General features: G+C 47.4%; 2 protein-coding genes across 4 annotated transcripts in view; both read right to left on the bottom strand.

Moving 5' to 3' along the window:
* LOC128306725 (longitudinals lacking protein, isoforms A/B/D/L) overlaps positions 1-2,522 on the bottom strand; it is a 67,443-nt gene extending 64,921 nt beyond the window's left edge. The window contains exon 1 of one of the 2 annotated variants that reach the window (XM_053044315.1): positions 1,815-2,522. The gene's annotated coding sequence lies outside the window, so the exon portion shown is untranslated. The remainder of the gene's footprint in view (positions 1-1,814) is intronic. The other variant, XM_053044316.1, reaches the window with a different exon arrangement.
* Positions 1-20,404, bottom strand: part of LOC128306729 (uncharacterized) — a 383,189-nt gene that overhangs the window by 271,145 nt on the left and 91,640 nt on the right. The gene's annotated exons all lie outside the window — the stretch shown is intronic.

Here is a 20,404-nt window from a genome sequence, read left to right as displayed (position 1 = left end):
GTTTTAAAAATAGAAACAATCTTCGGTTTGATCGGTTTTGTTACAATGCCCGCAACTTCCAACAGTTCCGGCCACTATTGCAATAGCCGCACAACGATTGGGGATGGTGTTGCTTTTGGTGTTTTCCGTTGCTTTTATTCAATTACAATCGTTGCTGTATTGCTTTTGCGGAGGCACATAAGCCCGACTCGACCGCTAGTAGATATGTGGCACCACAGCTACAGTGCCTATGTACGGAAGATCTGTCGAGAATTTCGAAATGGAACGCTCCAGCACGCTCCGTTGCGGGTGTTCTGAGCCTCGCTTATATAAGGCAGGCAACCTATGTGCGACGGTCAGGCGCGTGATCAGACGAACATAGCCGAGCCATGTAAAAGGACCATGTAAACCGATGCGTTCGGTAGCAGCTTAACGTCAGATAACGCGCAGCAAAAAGGTTGTGATGATATATAAAGGATGTCCATTGCGCCACAGCTTACACCACCGCGAGCATGAACCTGGACGAGACACTGGCTAGACGAGTGTCTCCGCCACTGCTTACAAAGCGAAACATTACCGAATGCAAGGTCAACGCATACCGAAAAAGGCGCATTTGTTTGTGCAAACACCACCACCACCATGATGGAAAAGAGGGATTTTATTCATTTTTTTAACGGGCGATAACGTTGCAGCATTTTACTCCGGAGTGTAACGTCGCGGCATGGGAAGAACACGCTGCACGCGCGTCGCTGGCGAGAGCGAGAATGAGCGTGAGTGGCCGTGGCTATATATGGGTTAGTCGCGTGCGTACGCTTACATCACGGTGTTGGTGCATGGGGAACAGCATCGTTACAGCATCCGGTTACTACACCCAAACGCCTCGCGTTGTAAACGCAAACACAGACACGCACCTTCCCTCTCGCGCACCTTGCACGTTAGCTTAATCGCTCGCTCTCTTTCGCTCGCTCCTTCGCTCTCTCGCCGAATGGGAGCAAGTAAAGCAGCAAGGACGAAGCTTCAAAATAACGAAGGGGAAACAACATACCACCACACATCAACCGTCCCGGTGAGTGGCCATGTGGGGTAACCCACGAATGGTGGGGTTGCGTCCCTTCGGGTCCCATGGTCGCCAAAAGCTCCCCCGCTCACACCAGACCCACAACCCAAATTGGGAATGTCAACCGAATGCGGCCCAATGCCGGCAGAGGCAAGCGGAAATGGAAGCACATTTCGCATGCTGTCTCAATTGTCCTTTGCCGTTGTGTTCTTTTTTTATTACTCTTCTCTCGGTTTTTTTTTTATTATTGGGGGGGAGTTACTGTGCATATGTGTGCAAAACTAGCATTAAAAATAGCTTCACGGCTTGCCAGTTATCGAGTCGGGGCTGTGGCAAGCGGATCGAATGTATGCATATTTATCAGACCCCTACACGGAGCGCAACAACAACAACCACATCAAGCTAAGGGTGCTGCATTACACATTACTGCCTATTCCCCCCCCCCTCCCTTCTGCCCCTCTCCTACATCGTGAAATTGCAACCATGAGCGCCTGAAGGTAGGCAATCACGCTGTACAAAAGCGTCACCGCTGAGTGCTGCACATGTAATGCGGAGCGTATACATGCAGGCGACGAAACCAAACAAAATTTTTATTTAAATAAACCATCTACCAGCCGTGTTCTTTACCGATTCGTCCCATTTTGTCTGTTTTTTATTGTTTTGGTCAGGACACTATTAAAATTAAGCTACAATAAACTGCTAGAAACGGGACGCATTACGAAAGGAAAAAATGGAAATTGTTATAAAACCGCAGGGTCCCCAAATTGACGCTACTAACCTCTTTGCTCACTGCTCAGTACGTTTGCACTGTTTAACCGTCGAATGGTATTGTATTTCGCTATTTTTTGTTTCTTCTTTTGTTCGTTTCTTTTCCGTTTTTTTTTTGCAAAAGCAAATACCCGTTGTGAGCAAACTTCAATCACGCGTCACTGGTGCTGGGGTTATGTTTATGTTTTCGAAACAGTTTTATATCTTCGTGCGTGCGAAGATCGGTTAGTACATCCATCCAGGCATCAGCCGAGCAGGTTATAGCTGGAACAGTGACACTACAACACACACTAGCTGCACCGAGCGCGTCGTTTCGAACGGTCTCCAACTCATCGTTACTTCGCACGGCTAAAAATCCTTCGTGTTCATACAAGCCGCCCCACACATCACGCACACGGAAAATTATCTGTTGTTGCCCCCTTCGCGGCCGTTGCTGGGGGGAGATCCCAAATTTACAGACCGCGTGGCTTTACGCGTCTTCGCGTGATAAAGAAAACTTTAAACACAAACAACAGCAGCCAGCAACAACCAAAGCCCAAAACCACACACACACACACGCACGCGACGCAGGATGCGCCTGGAAGGTAGGCTTTCGGCGGCACACTGCACGACTAATCGGTGTTGCTGCACTGGAATGCACCGGACACTGGTACACACTGGCTGGCAATGGAATGGAACATGTGCCCCGTAGAGTGTCTCCTCCTTTACTCCCTCTCTCTCTCTCTCTCCCCTACCCCTCTCCCCCACTGTCCACTGCTTGGTGCTGCTGGTGACCACACACACACACACACACACACACACACACACAGCAAGGCCAACAACCCACGCAGGCAAAGGAATGGGCGGTGGGCCGGTGGGAAGGAAACGTGTGTGGGTTGATTTTCTGCGAGTGGAGTAATTTTCCGGCTGGTGTTCGCAAAGTGTGTATTTCCGCTGGCTTTTGGGGGGGGCTGCGCTGTGATTGAGATGATTATAATAAACCATTAGTGAAATTATGTAACGAACCGTGTGATGAAAAACAGGCACACGACACCGAACGCCGGGTACGAATGTGCTTTTTTTTTATTTCCCTCCCCTGCCCAACCCCCTTGCCCAACCCCTTTAAACACATACAGATACACACACACACAGTAAAGGCCACCCCAAAGGATATAGGGGGTGCACACATGCAGAGCGAGACAGTTTCGGTTTGGCAGGACACTCCGATCGTCTTCAACCCGATTCACTTCCTGCTGTTGGGTGCACATACACACACACACACACATACACACACACACACACACACACACACACTACTGTTGGGCAGCCAGTTCAACCTGGTACCACCGAGAGGCACAAACGGCACAGGGCACAACACACAACACAGGGGGGGTGGATAAGGATAAGGGGGGGGATGTGGGGTGGAAAAACAAACGATTTTCAGGGCCTTCCACTGTCAAATGTCAGCCAATAAATGTGGTGTGTAGCAGTGTGTATGTGTGACTCGCGATGGCCCCCGAGGGCTCGACCGACATGACCGACGGCCGTCGCGCAACTTCGTGGACAACTGTGGCCTTAGCGCGTCTGTAGCAAAACGCGCGCTAGCCGCTACTCCAACAACAACAACAACAACAACCGCCACTAACTGCATCCACACACCCTACATCACCCCTCCAAAAACCCGATGCAACCGGAGCGCAACCGAGACCGAGCACGAGTGCCGGCGCGATTGCCAGACGAAAATTGCATTTTTGTTTACATCGGCTACTAGTGCGTCACTCACATGGCGGCGTCCTGGCTCCTTTTGGCTGCTCCTTACAAACAGCACCCCCTCCCCTGCCAACCCCCACATTCAACCCCCGATTTATCAACTCCTGTTTTCTTTTCTGTTGTTTTTTTCGTTTTGGTTTGGACAAACTCAACCGCTCTCTCCACCCTAACAAACTTTACGCTCTTTTTGCTCTCTCACACACACACACTCTCGCTCTCGCTCTCTTTACACAGACGATGGCACACAACTGCACGGTCTGCTGTATGCACGCGGTGTAATGAAGCCTGTGCATGGTGCATCGTCTCCCAGTTTGGCTCCGGTCTCATCTCAAACAAAACACACAATTACATCCTTTTATTTTACATACACTCACACACGCACACACGCATATTACTGAAACGCATACGAAGGCCACGCTCGATGGACACGCGCTTATGTCGGTGTTTGGTGTTTGGTGAATAATATTGTTTGGCGTAAGGAAATAAAGTTGAACAGCGAAGCGAATGAAATTTTAAACAAAAAAGCACCCACAGACGCCCATTGGGCACGGGAGAAGGAAGGAAGGAAGGAAGGGGGGGGGGGGAGGGGGGGAGGGAGATGTGGAAAATTCACCACCGTCGCATTTGTTGGGAAAATTTCGCACTATGTAACACAGCGTTACACGGTGCGTTACTGCCTTCCTGCAGTTCCTATACAGCCAGCTCACGCACGCACACAAACACACACACACAAACGCACACATGCACGGCAAGGTAAAGCGTGGTTGCTTTCCTGCAGACACTAACTGGACGCTTGGTGAGCCGCCGGCGCAAACCGCTTATCGTTTTGCGAAACAACCGCCTAAAGTTATGCAACCGTCATAGCGCTTTACACACTTTAATAACTATTGCCGCCGGCTAGCTGTGGTGGCAAGGTGGCAACAATTTCTTCACACCTTTAAACGTTGTGTTGTGTTATTGTAATTATTGAAAATTAACAACACACACCCACTCACACACCCACACACACATACACACACGAAACAGAAGGGAAAACTAACTGGTTTGATGTGTGGTTTATTGTTGTTTCGATTTTTTTTTATGTTGTTAATTTTTTGTTTTTACTCGACTCGGGTTTGGTTTTGGGAGGGGTTTGGAGAGTACGGTGGTATCGCGGCTTCACAAATCACTCCGGTTCGGTGTGCATCTGTGGCGGTTGCTCGACAATTACTAAATCTGTACGACACCGTGTCCCGGACCAGAGCTGGCTGCCTGATTAATGTGATTTCAATCTGGGATATAAGGAGGGAAGGAGGGGTTTGATGGGTGAAAAGGGGAGGAGGGGGGGGGGTGGCGGTTGTGGGGTAGTCTGGTATCTGGTGGAGGGGAAGGGGGGGTAGTTGTAAGGATGGAAAACGATGGCTTAGCCGAGAACGAGTGTGTAAAAGAGAAAGCGGAGGAAGCGTTGGCAGAGCGAGAGACCACACACACCGTACAGTTTGCGACTTTACAGCTTGGGATCTCGTGTTGTACTAAATAATGATGAAAACGCAACATTACTTTAAATATACTGGAACAGTAGCGTCCCCGAACATACACACACGCGCGCGCAAGCACACACACATATATACACACGCACGCACGCACACACAGTAGTTGAGCCTTGCAATCGTTTGATTGCGTTTGGAGTCCTTGGCTCGTCGTCGTCGTCGTCGTCGTCGTCGTCGCTTGCTGGTCGACTACTGGCCCTCGTGTCGGCTTGTTTGTTACGACGACTCTGCCCGGTTTGGCTGGATGTTGGTTCGTCGGTCCCGAGCTGTTACCTCACCCTCACCCCGGTCCATCCCATTGGTTGTGGTTGGTGGGTGTATCCAACCTTATCCTTCCCCTATTCGGCAACACCTCCACCCATCTGCCGCACCCACCGCTAACCCCCGGCCGGCGGTGATGGGAGGACGATCCTGCCAAAGGCTGCCAAGTGAGATCGTCCTGCGACAGTTAGTTATTCTGGGTTTTGCTTGCATCTTCCCTCCGTCTCCCCTAGTCTGATCCTTTACCTTACTCCCCTCCCCTACTTCCTCTCCCCCACCATCCCACCATCGGCCCTCTTCGGTTCCAGCAGCGGAGAGACCCGAAGGGATGGGAGGATCGACGACTTCTTGCACATACACTCTGCAAAGGGGAAGGAGAATTGGGTGGGGGAGTGGGTGGAGGTTTCGGTCCAATCAACGCTGCAGCCAACCAACGTTCGGCAGCCAGCACCAAAACCAACCAACCAACCGGGGCCGGCGCGACCATTTAACCAAGCCAGCCAACCAACAACCAACCAGCCAACCAATCAACCAACGAAAAACCCAACTGCCTCCCCCAACTTTCACCCTTTCCGAACGGCCGGACGACCTCGGAAAGGGGGAGGGTGAGGGGGGGGGGGGGGTGGCAGGAGGTAATGCAATAAAAAAAAACACATACTCGAAACCCATGCCTGTCTACCTCAGGGTTGGGTAGCGAAACCATTTTGGAACTTGCTCCCTCACAACCTCCTACCCCCTTATCACCCTATTGGCATTTTCACCAAAGATCTAGTACATACCGGTGGTTGCACAGTTGCGTCCTTTGAAAAGCCCAATCAAACACTGGGGTGCGTTTACTAGCACGAACCGTACCCACCCCTAGCAAAGGGGAGGTAGGAAGGTTAGTAACCCCCCTCCAACCCACCTCAGAATACCCCATGGGAGGGTGACTCTGGATATCCACCACGGCCCAGGGGTTGGTCTCACTTCCTCACCGGCATGCGGCCTGCAACAACATTCATCATATAGCTTTACATACACGGGAACGCATCGGTTTGATATAGCGTTTGCCGATGTTTTGGGCCACCCAAGGGGAAGTGTAGTGTTCAACCCACCCCCCCCTCTCGCCCCATCCCCTGTTTCGGCACAATGTACTCACAGGACAGGAAAGAGCCTCGAAAGGATATGCAGCAGGTGGAAGGGGGGGGTGGGGAGGGGAAGGTATGGGGGACCACCTGGACCTCCAACCGGTCCGGACTATTTACCCACGTTGACAACTCACTCAAACCCTCCCCCCCCCTCTCCACACACACACAATTCCGCCATTGCATATCCACAAGATGAAGTCCTTCTGCCATTGGGGGGGGGGGGGGGGGGTGCCAAAACCGTTCCGTTCCTTCCGAATATCTTGACGAACCCCGCCACACAAACACAGTTCAATGCATTTTTCTTCCCGCCCCTCCCACTACCCCCCCCCCCCCCCCCCCCCCCTTTTACCCTGTTATAGTTATAAGCACGCTGTAAATGGTACCACGGGTAAGCTGCAACACGGCGCATATACCGCTATATAAGGAGGTTTGACGCTGCACAGTGAAACGCAAACATTATTCCGCTCTCGCTTCCTATGTATACATGTGCGCTACATGGTTTGTGCATGGTGTTATGTTGGCTATTTTTTTTTACTTCTCTCCTTCTTCTTCTTCTTCTTCTTATTTTATTTCCTTCGTTTTTGTTGTATAATGCTGCCCCACTAAACCCCCCCCCCCCTCATCCCCCCCTTTCAGCCAGAGTGAGAGTCAAAGGTCGAGAAGGCGATTGAATATAGGTAAATGGTATGGTACACTTACAGACGCCAGTACATTAACCATCCAGTACCAGGATGTTAGATTTGTACATAGAATGGATTCACCATCTCTCTCTCTCTCTCTCTATCTCTCGCTCTCTCACGCTTTCTTGCTTTCTCTCACACACTTTGTGGTGTGTGGCTGAGAAAAGGAACTCAGCTATACATATATATGTATACGAACAGCGGCTTATGTAAGCGAAAACATATAAGGATCGAGATGCAGCCATATGCAACTTCCTCTTCGGCAGTTCTCTTTCTCTCTCTCTCACACACACACTCTTTCTTTTTCTCTTCACCCTTTCCCCTTCTCGTATATTCGTGGTGGGGTTTTCTATGTGGTAACTCACACGGCGTGTGCGAAACGAGCGACACTCGAGAGTGGCCATGACAATGGAGGAGGGAGGGGGAAGGGGGAGGGGGATGGGCTGGAGGGGAAGGGGAGTGGAGGGAGTTGAAAAGCAAAACATCGGACACTGATGGCATTACCACCACCCTTGTTGCCTCCCTGGTACTCTCCTTCACCCCACCACCCCACCACCCCTCACTCTCCCCAACCCTTCTGCAGTGGGTGGGGGGGGGGGTAAACTTCCTGGAGCCTGTGGTTGGTCGCGGTTTTTGCGGAGCATTTGATTCAAGATTCCGGGTGCGTTACTTACTGGTCCGTCTAGCACAGCACGCGCTCGCCTCGCACCAGCAACCAGGATGCGTATGTTGTGCAATCACCAACGCACACACACACATGTAACGCAATGGGTAACGGCAGTGTGTAACGGTTTAAATTTTAAAATTAACAAACTAAAAACCTCCAACACGAAGGACACCGTAGGGAGTTTTTTTTTGCTCATCACCCACCCTCGAAACCCATGCCAACGCTTCCTTCTACGGGTGGATGCATTTTCTGGCTGGTTGGGGGGGGGGGGGGGGAGGGGGGAGTTCGCTTTAAATGCACTCTGCCCACCCCTCAAGCAAACGTAATACGCTTCCCACTTTAAACTCTTGTATGTGTGTGTGTGTGTGTGTGTGTGTGTGTGTGTGTGTGTGTGTGTGTGTGTGTGTGTACGTGTCTGTATGAGTGTTTAATTTTGCACTTCATACAACCCCCCCCCACTCCCCCCTCTCGCCTCCTTCCCCACCGTAACGCCACCCGTCAATCGGTCAAGCGTTACGGGGGGGGTTTTTTTTAATTGTTTCCCGGTGCGTTACATTACATCGCCCTATCGGTTTTTGTCGGAAGCTGTAAAAGCAACCCTTCCTTCCCCTCCCTCCTCCCCCTTCCCTTCCCTCCTCCCTACCATTCCCCTCCAGTAGCAGAAAATCCTTCCACGCCAGTCGGCTGTGCGATAAAATCTGTCAATATTGGCGAATTAATTGGCCAGTTGACATGGGGCAACACGGGCTTCGAACGGGGTCGAACGCAACCACCCAACCACACCCACCCACAACACGGGTGCAATATAAGCGAGCTTATTCGTGCGGCATCAATATGGCACGGTGTGTTAGCAGCACTGCTGCCAGCGTTAAACAAGCAATAAGGTGTGGATTAACACAGCGCCCTGTTCCTTTGCATCCTTTCCGATGCATGGGTGCGCTTTTTTCCACTCAATCGAAACTTCATTATTGCGTTTATCGTAAAGCGGTGATTTGTTTTGTTTTGTACAGTTTATTAATTTTTTTTTTAAATAAATAATTATTTGGATTTTTGATTTTGGTCATTAATTTAATTACAAAACTATTTTAAACTATTATTAAATTAATAACGTTTTTATTTGTAAAATACCCTCCTCCCATCATATCCATGTATTTGGTATGGCCTTGTAAGAGCACCCATTTAGTTGTAGATAAAATGATAAAATTATTACCTCTGCCATTATATTTACCCATCTAGCTAAATATCTATGCGAAATTGCGATACTACGAAACCAAAAAAAAAACAGAATATATAAATAAAGGGCACACCATGTACGGTGGACACAAATTAACTATATTATTATATATTATTATATATATGTAGATGTAACAATATATGTATACGTATACATATGAATATTAACAAAGAACAGGAGCAGCGCTAAATCAGCACATAAAAGCATGAATATGTATATGTTTCCTGTTTCTTCTTTCTTAATGTTTCCCTTCTTTTTTTTTCGCTTGTCCGATGCATAATCTTGTTGTGAAGCTGTGGAGATGCATCCTGCATCATTGCACAATATATAAAAGAGCAAGAATTATATTTATTCCGTGTACTTTCACTCGCTCTCTCTCATTTCTTCTTTCTCTCTTTTTTCTCTCTCTCTCAATTATACACACACACACACACACACATTCATCTTCACTGTATCTATAGCTGCAAGCGAGCAGCGGTCATTTAGTGTATTGCGCCTGCAATGTATGCAATCCGAAGGACATAAATGGTAACGCGCGTTACATAGTGTCACACTACTACCTAGCGATGCACATGCGCCCATGTATATGGGATTTAATTTGTTGTGGTTTTTTTTTTCGCTTTTGGCCGTGTGAATCTGGTTGCCCAAAAGGGAGGGGGGGGGGAGAACCGTAAAGCAGCTACTAAACAGCTAGATATAGCGCTAGATATAGCAGTCCAGGCAGAAGTTATGCTTTTCTTTATTTTTTTGTTTTGCTTCTTGCACTTCCGTGCGCTCCGTTGCACACAATGCTTGATGGGGCTTGCATTTCTTATGAGCAACACGGAGAGGGGGAGGTGGGAGGAGAAGGGTTTTGTTAGCTAAAGTACATCCGCTCTGTATGCTGTATGCTGAATGCTGTGTAAAAGCGACACCAACGGTGCAAAAGAACATAATCACGCGGTGCACATAACAGTGCACAACATACAGCCGGGATAATGTATACACGCTCTTCCGATTCCGGTATATATACACCCCGGGTGACCTTAAATAAAGAGGATGGGAGGGGAGGGTAGCAACTATAGCTATGTATATAGCACCCGCTAAGGGAACACACTTTTTCCTATGTGAATATATGTAAACGACAACCAACCCCTCTCCCTCCCCTTCATCCCTTCCCCCTCTGGCCCTTTTCCTTGAAGCAAACTCCTTTCGCACCGGACAGCATTGGCAGCAGCAGCCGACACATATGTATAGTAACGCCATTTTACATCGGTGTTAGTAGCAGGCCAGTCGGTTATTATTATTACTTTAATTTCATCGTTTTCCCTTTGGGGCGGTATTTTTGTTGTTGTGATTCTTCGGTTGGTTGTTGTGGTCGACATCGGGCTGAGATTTAACACACTCCAAACCTGCTCGGCATTGGTGCAACAACAACAACAACAACAACAACAGTAACAGTCACAGAATTCCATCATCCAACTCGTTCACTCTCACACACACACACACACACGCACACACTCTCTTTCTCACTGTTCATCCCAAAGGACACACGACATTAAAAAAGATCACCAACCGTTCGCATTGTATGTTTGTACTTTGCAAAAAAAAAAACACACAACAACAACAACAAAAACCACATTCCCGTCGCCCTTTCCGGGTGGCATTGCATTCCAAAAAAAAAGGGCACATAAAAAGGGGGGGGAGAGGGGGTTGATGGGGTAGTTTCGAAGGGAAGGAAGTGCAAAAGAGGAATTTTTCATTTTTCATCGTTTAAAAACGAACCACCAACTTCGCACTCGCTCTCACTCGCCCTGCTCTCTCTCTCTCTCTCTCTCTCGCTCGCTGATAGATCGTACTCATTTTCCAACCCCCCCAGCACCCCCCACTCGACTGTCGCTCTTCGCGGCAACTTGGGAATTAAAAGATTTCCACTCGCGTTTCGGCTTCTCGACCGATCTCTCTTCATTACTGTGAATGTTCTAATTTATTCGTCCTTTCCGACTGTGCAATAAAAAAAACACTCACATACACACACACATACAGAGAGAAAGCTGTGTGTATGTGGTTCCTGTAGTTGATTCGAAGTATATTCAGCCGTCAGAGGATAACAGGACACAGTTTTTCCCTAGCGTGTGCCGTATAGTTTCTCTTAGTGCGCTATAAATAATGGGGACCAGCAAAAACACGGAGCTAGCCGGGGGGGTGGAGGGAAGGCGAGGGAGGGTTGCGTTTTATTTGCATTTCGATTTCTACTTACTGGAACCATCAACTCTTCACGCCATTACCGAGTAAAAGGTACGTAAGGCATTTGGTTGGATGAGTTTTATGGTTTTATAACGTCTGCCGTCTGTAACGCTTCGATCTTTTTTTGCCACGTTTTGCTACTTTGTACCGCTGTGTGCGTTTGTTCTGTTGTTTTTTTCTCTAATCTTTTTTGCTTTTCTGTTCCTTGTTTTTTTTTTGTTTTTTTAGGTTCTTGTTGCTTTTTATATTAATTTTCTCTTTCTTTTATCTTTCTGTTAAGCTTTTGCACTTTGTTAGAGGACTTTTGTGTTTGTTTTTCTTAATAATTTCATGCTTGCGTACTCACCCGTTGCGTCTAGTGCGCTAAAGCACATGGTTTGGACGGGACAGGGCAAGATGGCGGCCGTATGCGGCGGCAGGATGGATGGATGGTCCGGATGGATGGGGGTCGGTGTGGGGTGTGCGGTGTGCCAAAAAAACCCACCACCGCGCACCACTATCGACCACGGCTGCCGGAACACACACACACGCACACACTCACACACTACTGCTACTATTCGACTAACAGTCACCAGAGTTGTAATTTTTGTTGTTGTTTCGCACCAGAAATTGCGAACACACCGTAGCACCGTTACGACTTACACCGGGAGCGTCACCATCGTAAGCGGCTGGCCAGAGTGACAATGGTAACTGGTGTCGCACAAACTGCACCGAGGACCACCACGGAGCAGGCAGCCTGCACCAGCACCAGTGGATGCACATGCACACCGGTGGCACATCAGCAATGGGGGGGAGGGGGGGGTGGGAGCGGAGGTTGAAAGGGTGCGCTGGAGGAGGAGAAGGTGGAGGGATTTGAATCGGTATATGCGCTATATCGGGGGCCCCCGAAGTCCGTGTGTGCGTGCGTGCCGTGTCTCGTTGCACTGTTGCTAGGAAGTTAAAACCGTCTGACCCTGAAAACTAGCCAGCCACTCGCCACTCGCTTCTCTCCGCCTGCCACAACCCAACGGGACAGTTTCCTTCCCCTCAAAAAACAGGATTTCTCTCTCTCTCTCTCTCTTTCTCTCTCCCTTTTATTTCTGCTCTTTTGCTCTGTTACAAACACACACGCACACACACAGACACACACGCATGCACACAGTAGCAGCGGCAGGCTTGTCTAGTAGTCGAAGGACACGAATTGTGCAGGATGCACCAGTCGGCGACGCAACGTTCGAGCAACTAACACCGAACGAAAACACGATGCCACGCTGCCCATGCGGACGCTGTACGGATGCACTGCTGTGCACACATACACAGCGCTGTGTGTGCGCACACACACACACACACACACGGAAGGCTAGAAAAATTGTGTTTTGCACACCGCCGACTGTCGCTTGGCGAATTATCCTGCCTTCGAGTCGAACCCCACCGCAACCCATGATGACGGGGGTAGAAAAGAGGGGGTGAGGATGGGGGGGGGGAGGGGATGGAGGCTTTTTCTGTGCCAAGTAACGGAAGCCGAACGTCTCCGCGCCGAGCAATCCTTTCAGCCCCTCTTGTCTTGGCTGTAAAGCCTGTAAAAGCCTTGCAGCGCCTATGACCTTACGTTGAGACGAGACGTCCCACTGGAAGGAGGGAAGGGGGGAGGGGGGGGGGGGGTCGGGTGTGCGAGTGAGAGAAGGGGTGTTGAAGTTGCGAAGAAGCGGAGAGGGCAGGCAGGGGGCGGAAAAACAAAAGAAACCCCCTCCTCCCCACCCCAACGGGAGTTACGGGGTGAGTTACATGGGTTTTACATAATCAGGACACACTCTGGACTTCACGACTCCGGCCTGCATGCACCAAGGATACTAACTACAGCAGTTTGTCTATTGTAGTTGTGGTTGTGTCTGTCTATCTTTAAAAGAGCGAGAGAGAGAGAGAGAAAGAGCGAGAGAGAGAGAGAGAGACAAAGTGGAAATACACACACGCACACACAGAGGGAAAGAGTGGTGTCGCATTGAAGAAATAGGACGGGAATCGTTGCACACATACAAAACATCCCCCTTCCCCCCTCCCCCCACACACACCCCCTCCCTCACTCCCCTTTCCATCCCAATGTGCAATGTAATCTGGCGCGTGCAGTGTTGAGGAAAATTGCTATTTCCCTCCCCCTCCTACCCCCTTTGTCGACCCCTTTACCCCCCCACTCCACCCCGCCACCCATCCCTCCAACATTGGGGTAGCGGGACCGTAGCGGGAGCGTTATCACCGTGTTAAAGGTAACGCATAAGAAGATGCGCCCGTATGGGAGAAGATGCACCGGATGTCCTCTTTAATGTCGACCTCGTTGGAGGGGGTTTGGAAGGGGGTTGGAAGATTCGGGTGAAACAGGGATGAAACAGACGTCAAACTGTCCGTCCGGCACGGACTCGGTGTCTGGTACAGAAGGACCTCACCGATCCTCGCCACCGTTACCGTAACTACCGATTGGGCGTAAGCGACGCCGTTCTACTGTGGCCTGCCGGGTGTTGTAACGCTAGACCGATGCGAACGAGCTGTCATGTAGACAGATTTTCCAAAGTTACGAAATCGGTAATAAGAATGCTACAGTGCGAACGGCAAGAACTAACCAAAACCTCAGTAAACTGACACCTACGCTTGTGAAGTTTTCTTGCTTTTTTTGTTTTGTTTGCAGGCGACTGTCGGGAAATTCTATCCTCCAAGTATCCATCCCATTGCCATTCACCGAGACTTTCGTAGCATTCTTGCGAAACCAGCTTGGGGGAAAGGGAGGCCTGGGACGTTAGCGGGTAGTTCAATGTGGTCCGATTTCCCAAGCGCCTGAGTGCCCTGTCACGGACGTATGGTGTTACGGCTATCAGTTTTGTTGTTCGGTCGATTACACTTGATCTGGAGCAGGCAGCCAGACGACGCCGCCAAACCATCCCGAACGTGATGGGGCAAACCAACCGGAGGGGTTGAAGGGCGGGAGGTTAGGAGGTGGATGTTGGTGCATGGACCAAGTGCAAGAATTTCAACCCCGAACCCGGCAGCCAGGCTAACGATGCTGCGAGTAACTTGTTGTGGTGTGTGCCGAACGATGTAAAGGCACTCGAAATCCCCACCCGGCGCTCGGAGCGTCATGTGCCGGAGTCGCTCACCACAGTTACAACACGGCACACGCACACCGGTCGATCCAAGGGTTGGGGGAGGAGGAGGAGAGGGGGAGGGAGAGTTTTCCTCAGCTCCGATTCAGATAATGAAGAGAGAGAGAGAGAGAGGGAGATTAAAAAAAAGGAAACACAAAAAGCAACAACGGGGAGAACAAGCAATCGTCACTTTACTAGCTCCATACAGGGAGTGAGTTACCCCGTTACGGTGTGCCTCGCTCTCCGGTGTAACGGGATGTGAGTGTATGGTTCCCTCTCCCCTTTTTTGCAGCTTATTACAGTGCGCTTCAGATCGTTGGATGCAGTTTTCTGTCTCGGCCCGCTGCCAGTTGCAATCAGTTCAGGAAACGTTCTATTCGTCCTCGCTGACGTCTCACTGGATGGCGCCTAGTGCCGTTTGCTCGCATCCATCCCATTCCACCCTGCCCTGTGTAACAAACCGAGCTAGAGATGAGAACTTAGGTTCGACAGTGTGGCTATGGGTTTTTTTTTCTCTTTTCGGGTTTGCGGTTTGTTAACCCGAAGTTTTCGGGTTGAGAGGGTCGGAATTCACCCCCCCCCCCACGTGTTCGGAGGTGTTTGTTTTGATTGCATCCCACTGGCACGGCACGAGGTTCTCGCGTTTCTCTTTCGCAACACGCTGGTGAAGGATTATCGCCGGCTAATGGTCGGATTTTGCGTTCGGATGGGATGGGAAATGGTCCGACCTGTGGCATTTTGTCCCCCGTATTGGAACTATTTAGTTTTGGGAATCGTTTTACATCGCTAGAATGAGGGGGTCACTTTGAAAGTGAATGAAGTTGATTGTTTCATACGTTAAAATTTAAAAAAAAAGTATTGCTTTGATGTGTTTAACTTTACAGTTAAACGCCTAGATGTATGCAACCGTTATAGCAAAAGGGGTTCTTTTATTATGAACGATTGTAAATTGGTGTATGAAGGTGTGTATATCACAATTTGAGTTTAAAACGATAAATTAGCGCCTAAAGGTATGCAATATAATTTTAAAACGTGCCCCTTAATAGTCACCGTGAAATTAATATGACGATCAAAAGCTGCCTAGCTCGAAATGAATGTTCTATATAATTAAAAAATTGCATTCCTTGTGATGGCACTTCCTTGTGAAATTACACTAATGGTCCTGAAACCATCCATTCCATTCCAGGCAACTGATGATGTAAAAATTATAGTATTTGCCTATATGCAGGCGTCATCCATCAGAACGAGCTATTTTCTACGTGGTGAATAAACTGCACCGATAAAAAAAAGCTAACATAATTGCATAAAAAGAAAAGCCAACCTTCATTTGGTGCGCGTCATTCTTTACTCGCTGTGCTAACGGGTAGAGCGCACTCTTATATACTGTAACTTACATTATGTACACCGCCGTTCGTGTGAAAGATTTATTTCGCACTGGCAACGAACCGAGTGAAATCATTTACAAATGGTCATTGTCATGTTCGGTTTGTTTGAAAACTATAATGTACAATAGTACAAAGAGATGTAAATACGCTGCTTGTAGTTGCTGCGTGTGTTCTTAAATAAATGCTTCAACGCTAACGGTTTGTAAATTCAACTACCGGAACATGGTGAAAACCCTAAGAGGATTGTTTCTTCATTTAATCACGCTTTATTACGTATTTTGTTACCTTAGGTGTTCTTTTTTTTCTACAGAGTCTTTGTTCGTCTTAACAAAACCTTTGCTAAAAATTCCTTTTTAAAAAAATTGCATAACAAAAGGCGTATGCTCAAAATATTATCATCTCAACCATATGAGTTAGCCTACAAGTATGCAATTTTTTGTGAAACAAGTTATTAATGTAAATCATACTTTGGCTTACTAAATTACTAACATACTAAAAAATCCTTTTGAAAAAAAAATGCATAACAACAGGCGTATGCTCACAATATTCTCATTTTATCATATGAGTTATCCTAAAAGTATGCAATTTTTTGTCAATTTTTGTTTTTTGTTTTGTTTGTTTTGTCAATTGTTTTAATTTTTGGAGGGTTCACCGCTATCAGCTCCTCATTCTAACTGGCAAGCCAAGTTGGCCTCAGAAAAGAGCCTATCTCAACGTTTATCTAATTAGCTTGCGCGATTCAATATGTTAGGCACGCCATATCCTATCTATCGCCAAAACTTGTATATCTAGCCAATAAAACATTTATTTACATTTTTTTTCTATAAAAGTTAATTTGAAGAAACATCTGTTTACTAGTTTTATTGCCAATCTTTTGTTAAAAATTAGTTTAATTTTGTTTTGTCATAATTCAAATGTGGCTCTGTGAGTTTCATAAATTAAAAATCAATGAGTTAGACATGTTTGTTCACAAAAGTGTTTTTTGGGATGACAAATATTCACTCTGGCTATTATAAGACAGCATGTCGTGGTAATTGCATCAAGTAGATTGCTTGCACCAAAAGCGTATTCCTCCTTCGTTTATGCGTGAATTAGCTTAATAGCAATAGCTTTTCAATGCAACCACACGTCTGGCAATATCGAGTCATTGTCATTGGCCGTGCTTTAACTGCTCGTTTAAAAATGTTAATGCTATTGCCTCGTTTCCTCACAATGCTGTCTTGACGAATTCATTTCTTATATCCATGTCTTGAGCGGAAAAAAAACTTGGAATCCCATTTAAATGACCACTCAATTTGTGAAATGAAACCAATGATAGTTTTATTACATTTCTGTTGCAAGATTGAGTTTTTTTTAACATTATTGCAGTTAATTAGTGTTAAAGTAACACAAACGGACCCTTTGCAACCAAAGCAGACGGACGTCCGTAAAGAAATTATGACACATTTCAACGACCAACGCAATGAAATCTGAAGCTATTTACGAAATGCTTGTTTTATGATGCATAAAAATTGGTTGTGGCTACTATGGAAGGTGTTGTTGGTGTGTGTCATTCCCTAAATCACAACCCATCCGCCATTATTAGCTGTTCTTTTTTTTACCAAAATAGCCATCTAGCGTTGGAGGACTGTTTGAGGTTGTTAACCGATTTGTTTGCCGATTAATCGTGCTGATGGACTTGAAGGTTCGTCACCGGTTTATTATCCACGGTTCGTCATTACGTTGAAAGTGTTTAGCGCCTGAATTTATGCTAGATGTTTATTGTCATCGTCCTTCACGTGAATATGTTTTCTGTGCGCTGAGTGAAGGGGAGGGGAGGTAGGAGGAGGAAGATGGGAAGGTTAAGCAACAACAATCTTTTAATGCTTTAAATAGTGTTATAAATGGTCTTTTATAAATGTATTGCCTACTTTCAGGCGTCACTGCTGCGTAATGGCGTTTTTTAAGTGTTATTCGATAGGGATATCACATTGTAACTTGTTTTCTCTCTGCTTATTTGCAGAAAGTTTTTAAAACCCCAATCAGTAATTGCAATGCGCCCTGCTTTTGGCTGCTGTTAACGGTTGCATACATGTAGGCGTACAAATTTCCTTATGGGTTAAATTGCAATTTGCATCAAAGACAACAAAAAATGTCAACAAGCTTGTGAATGTAGGTATATTGCATATGCTTCATCACGTTCTTGTTTCATTTTATATTAGTTTGTTACTCAAGTATGTAATGAATTCGCTTCGTTATTTACTTATTTATATAAATGAATGTAAACACAATAAACATCAATTGAAAAACAATTTATGATTATTGCATTTGTTTTGTTTCAACTTAGTTTTTAAATTATTTGAAAACAATGATTTGGCCCTAGCATAATTTCTACGCCTAAATGTATGCAATGAAATTGCGTTTTGTGATTTTTTACTTGAAATTGTGCTTTAATGATGTTACACAAATGTTTAAACATGTTAAAAACAATCAGAAAAATCAACGTCTTGTTCCCATTTGACACGCGGTGACTGACATCAACCATCAAATCAATCGTAGCACTACGACCGGGTGAAATGAACAACAATTTCGAACACACTCTTCACGCCACGCTTTTCCAAGTTTCCTGTTGTTCCCCTGATAACAAATCGTTTTTTTTTCTGCTTGTTTTGCTTGTTGGATGGCATGTCCGTCCACCCCACGCTCGGGCAAGGTGTCAAAAGAAGGCGTGCAAAGACATGAAGGGGACCGATAGCTCAAAACGCAAATGCCGGCATTGTGCATTAGCTTGTAACAATAAACAAACAGGCGCATTTTGCTTTGTGCGCCCGGTTAGGGGTGGGGGTGCCGGAAAAACACACTCCCACACACACACACACACACAAACGAGTGAGAAACGCCGTACCGCCGTAGAACGCATTTGGAAAAACCGCGCCACCCGCGCGGTGAACGGTGAACGGTCCGGACCTAGGTCAATATTCAATCAAACCCAAATCGGGGGTAGGACCGTGCAGCCGGAGCAACCTGTCAGACGGTGCGTCAAGTAACAGCACGCCCGCGTTATCTATGCTGACAGATCTAGATTGTTTGTTAGCTTTGATTTGAGGATTTAAGATTTGGAGGTGGTGCTTTCTTTTGTTTCGTTTTTGAGTTTGTTCGCTTCCGTTTCCGCGTTTTTTGCTTGTTTGCTATTTTTCCACACCCAATTGACAGTTCGGGATATTGCGATTACTACTTGTACGTGTGTGTTTTTTTGTTTGAATGTACTAGAAAATTCTCCCACCCCTCACCGCTGCTAACGAGAATGTATTGGAAAGAAAAGCTAAAAAAAGGGGTCGTTAAACCTCTTCTCCCACAAAACCATTCTACCAGCTTTTTGATTATTCGGAATTTTCCCTCCTTCCACCCCACTCCCCACATACTTTCCATACCTATTTCCTTTCTTTGGTTATTCACTTCCGTATGGGGTACCACTCCTCTCCCCCCACCGTATCACCCCTGTGTGGGTTGTGTGGTTGCGGAACTTGATTGTGCTTTCGTCTCACGTACGCACGCTGAAAATGATTGAAAACCACTGCAAATGCGGTGGTGCGGCGTTGGAACACCGGAATGCGGGCAGGATGCCGGAACCGTGTTGGCTTCCGCTGCGTGGCCCCGAAAGCGATCGTCAGCCCAAAATCGTCCCGGCAAACAAAGGATTTCCCATCCCGCCGCGTGTGATGGGCGCTGCAAGTGAAATTTTATCGCCTGTACATTATGTTGCGTGCACGGTGTACATTATGTGGCACATAAGTGTCGGCTGTACATAGGCCGATGCGCCTTACAGCGCGTTGTGTGCTTATCGCTTTCCGATATGCTGGGTGGGCGATTTCGGGATCGGCATCAAGAAAGCTGGTGGTCGATCGGTGGTCCATTCTTCATCCGTTTGCACCGTTGTGCATGGTCTCCCTCTATCAAGCCGTCACTGCACATAGCAAAAGTCACCCGAAACGGTTTCGCTTTATATACTTCTGGGGCTCGGGGCTGGCGCAACCGTGCGAGTCGGTGCGCCTCGGTTTTACATAGGGCGTGTGAAATGTAAAAACCCCCGGTACATACCATACCGGGCTGCGACCAGCACAAAGACCTATGTAAACGTGCAGTGCCATGTAGAGTGTTGGGTAGTAAACAAGCGCTACGACGGGCACACTATGTAAAGCAAGGCAGTACATGAACTTTGGAATTATTTTGCAAACTCGCTCTAGGTACGGAACGGGTTGCACGACTGGCAGCGAGCGTAAATAATACAACTGTCAATAAGGAACCGAGCGGTGGGTGCTTAAGATAAAAAAAACAGCAAAAAAAACGATTGACAGAGACAGCAATAGATAGATGGCGAGAAAGGGAACAAAGTGAACAAGTATGAAAGTTTAAGACATTTGAACTTTTAATTTTTTATTTATATGTACGACCGTTCGTTTCGTTCGACAACCCCTGCACCCTGCATGCGGTACCTACGATACAAAGCAGCCACCGTTAACGAGCGTACAGGCGGCGGTTAAGGGTGAGGCACCGGTGCCGGGCACGCACCGGAAACCCGGTTTTAGCAGGTGGCCACTCGACGGTCTTCCGCCTCCCGAGCGCCCGTTAATCATTACGCAAAATTACGCCGGC

The sequence above is a fragment of the Anopheles moucheti genome, chromosome X, assembly GCF_943734755.1.
Source record: "Anopheles moucheti chromosome X, idAnoMoucSN_F20_07, whole genome shotgun sequence".
In the NCBI taxonomy this organism is placed as follows: domain Eukaryota; kingdom Metazoa; phylum Arthropoda; class Insecta; order Diptera; family Culicidae; genus Anopheles; species Anopheles moucheti.
The sequence above is the reverse complement of the archived record's forward strand: the minus strand, read 5'-3'. Positions and strand labels throughout refer to the sequence as shown.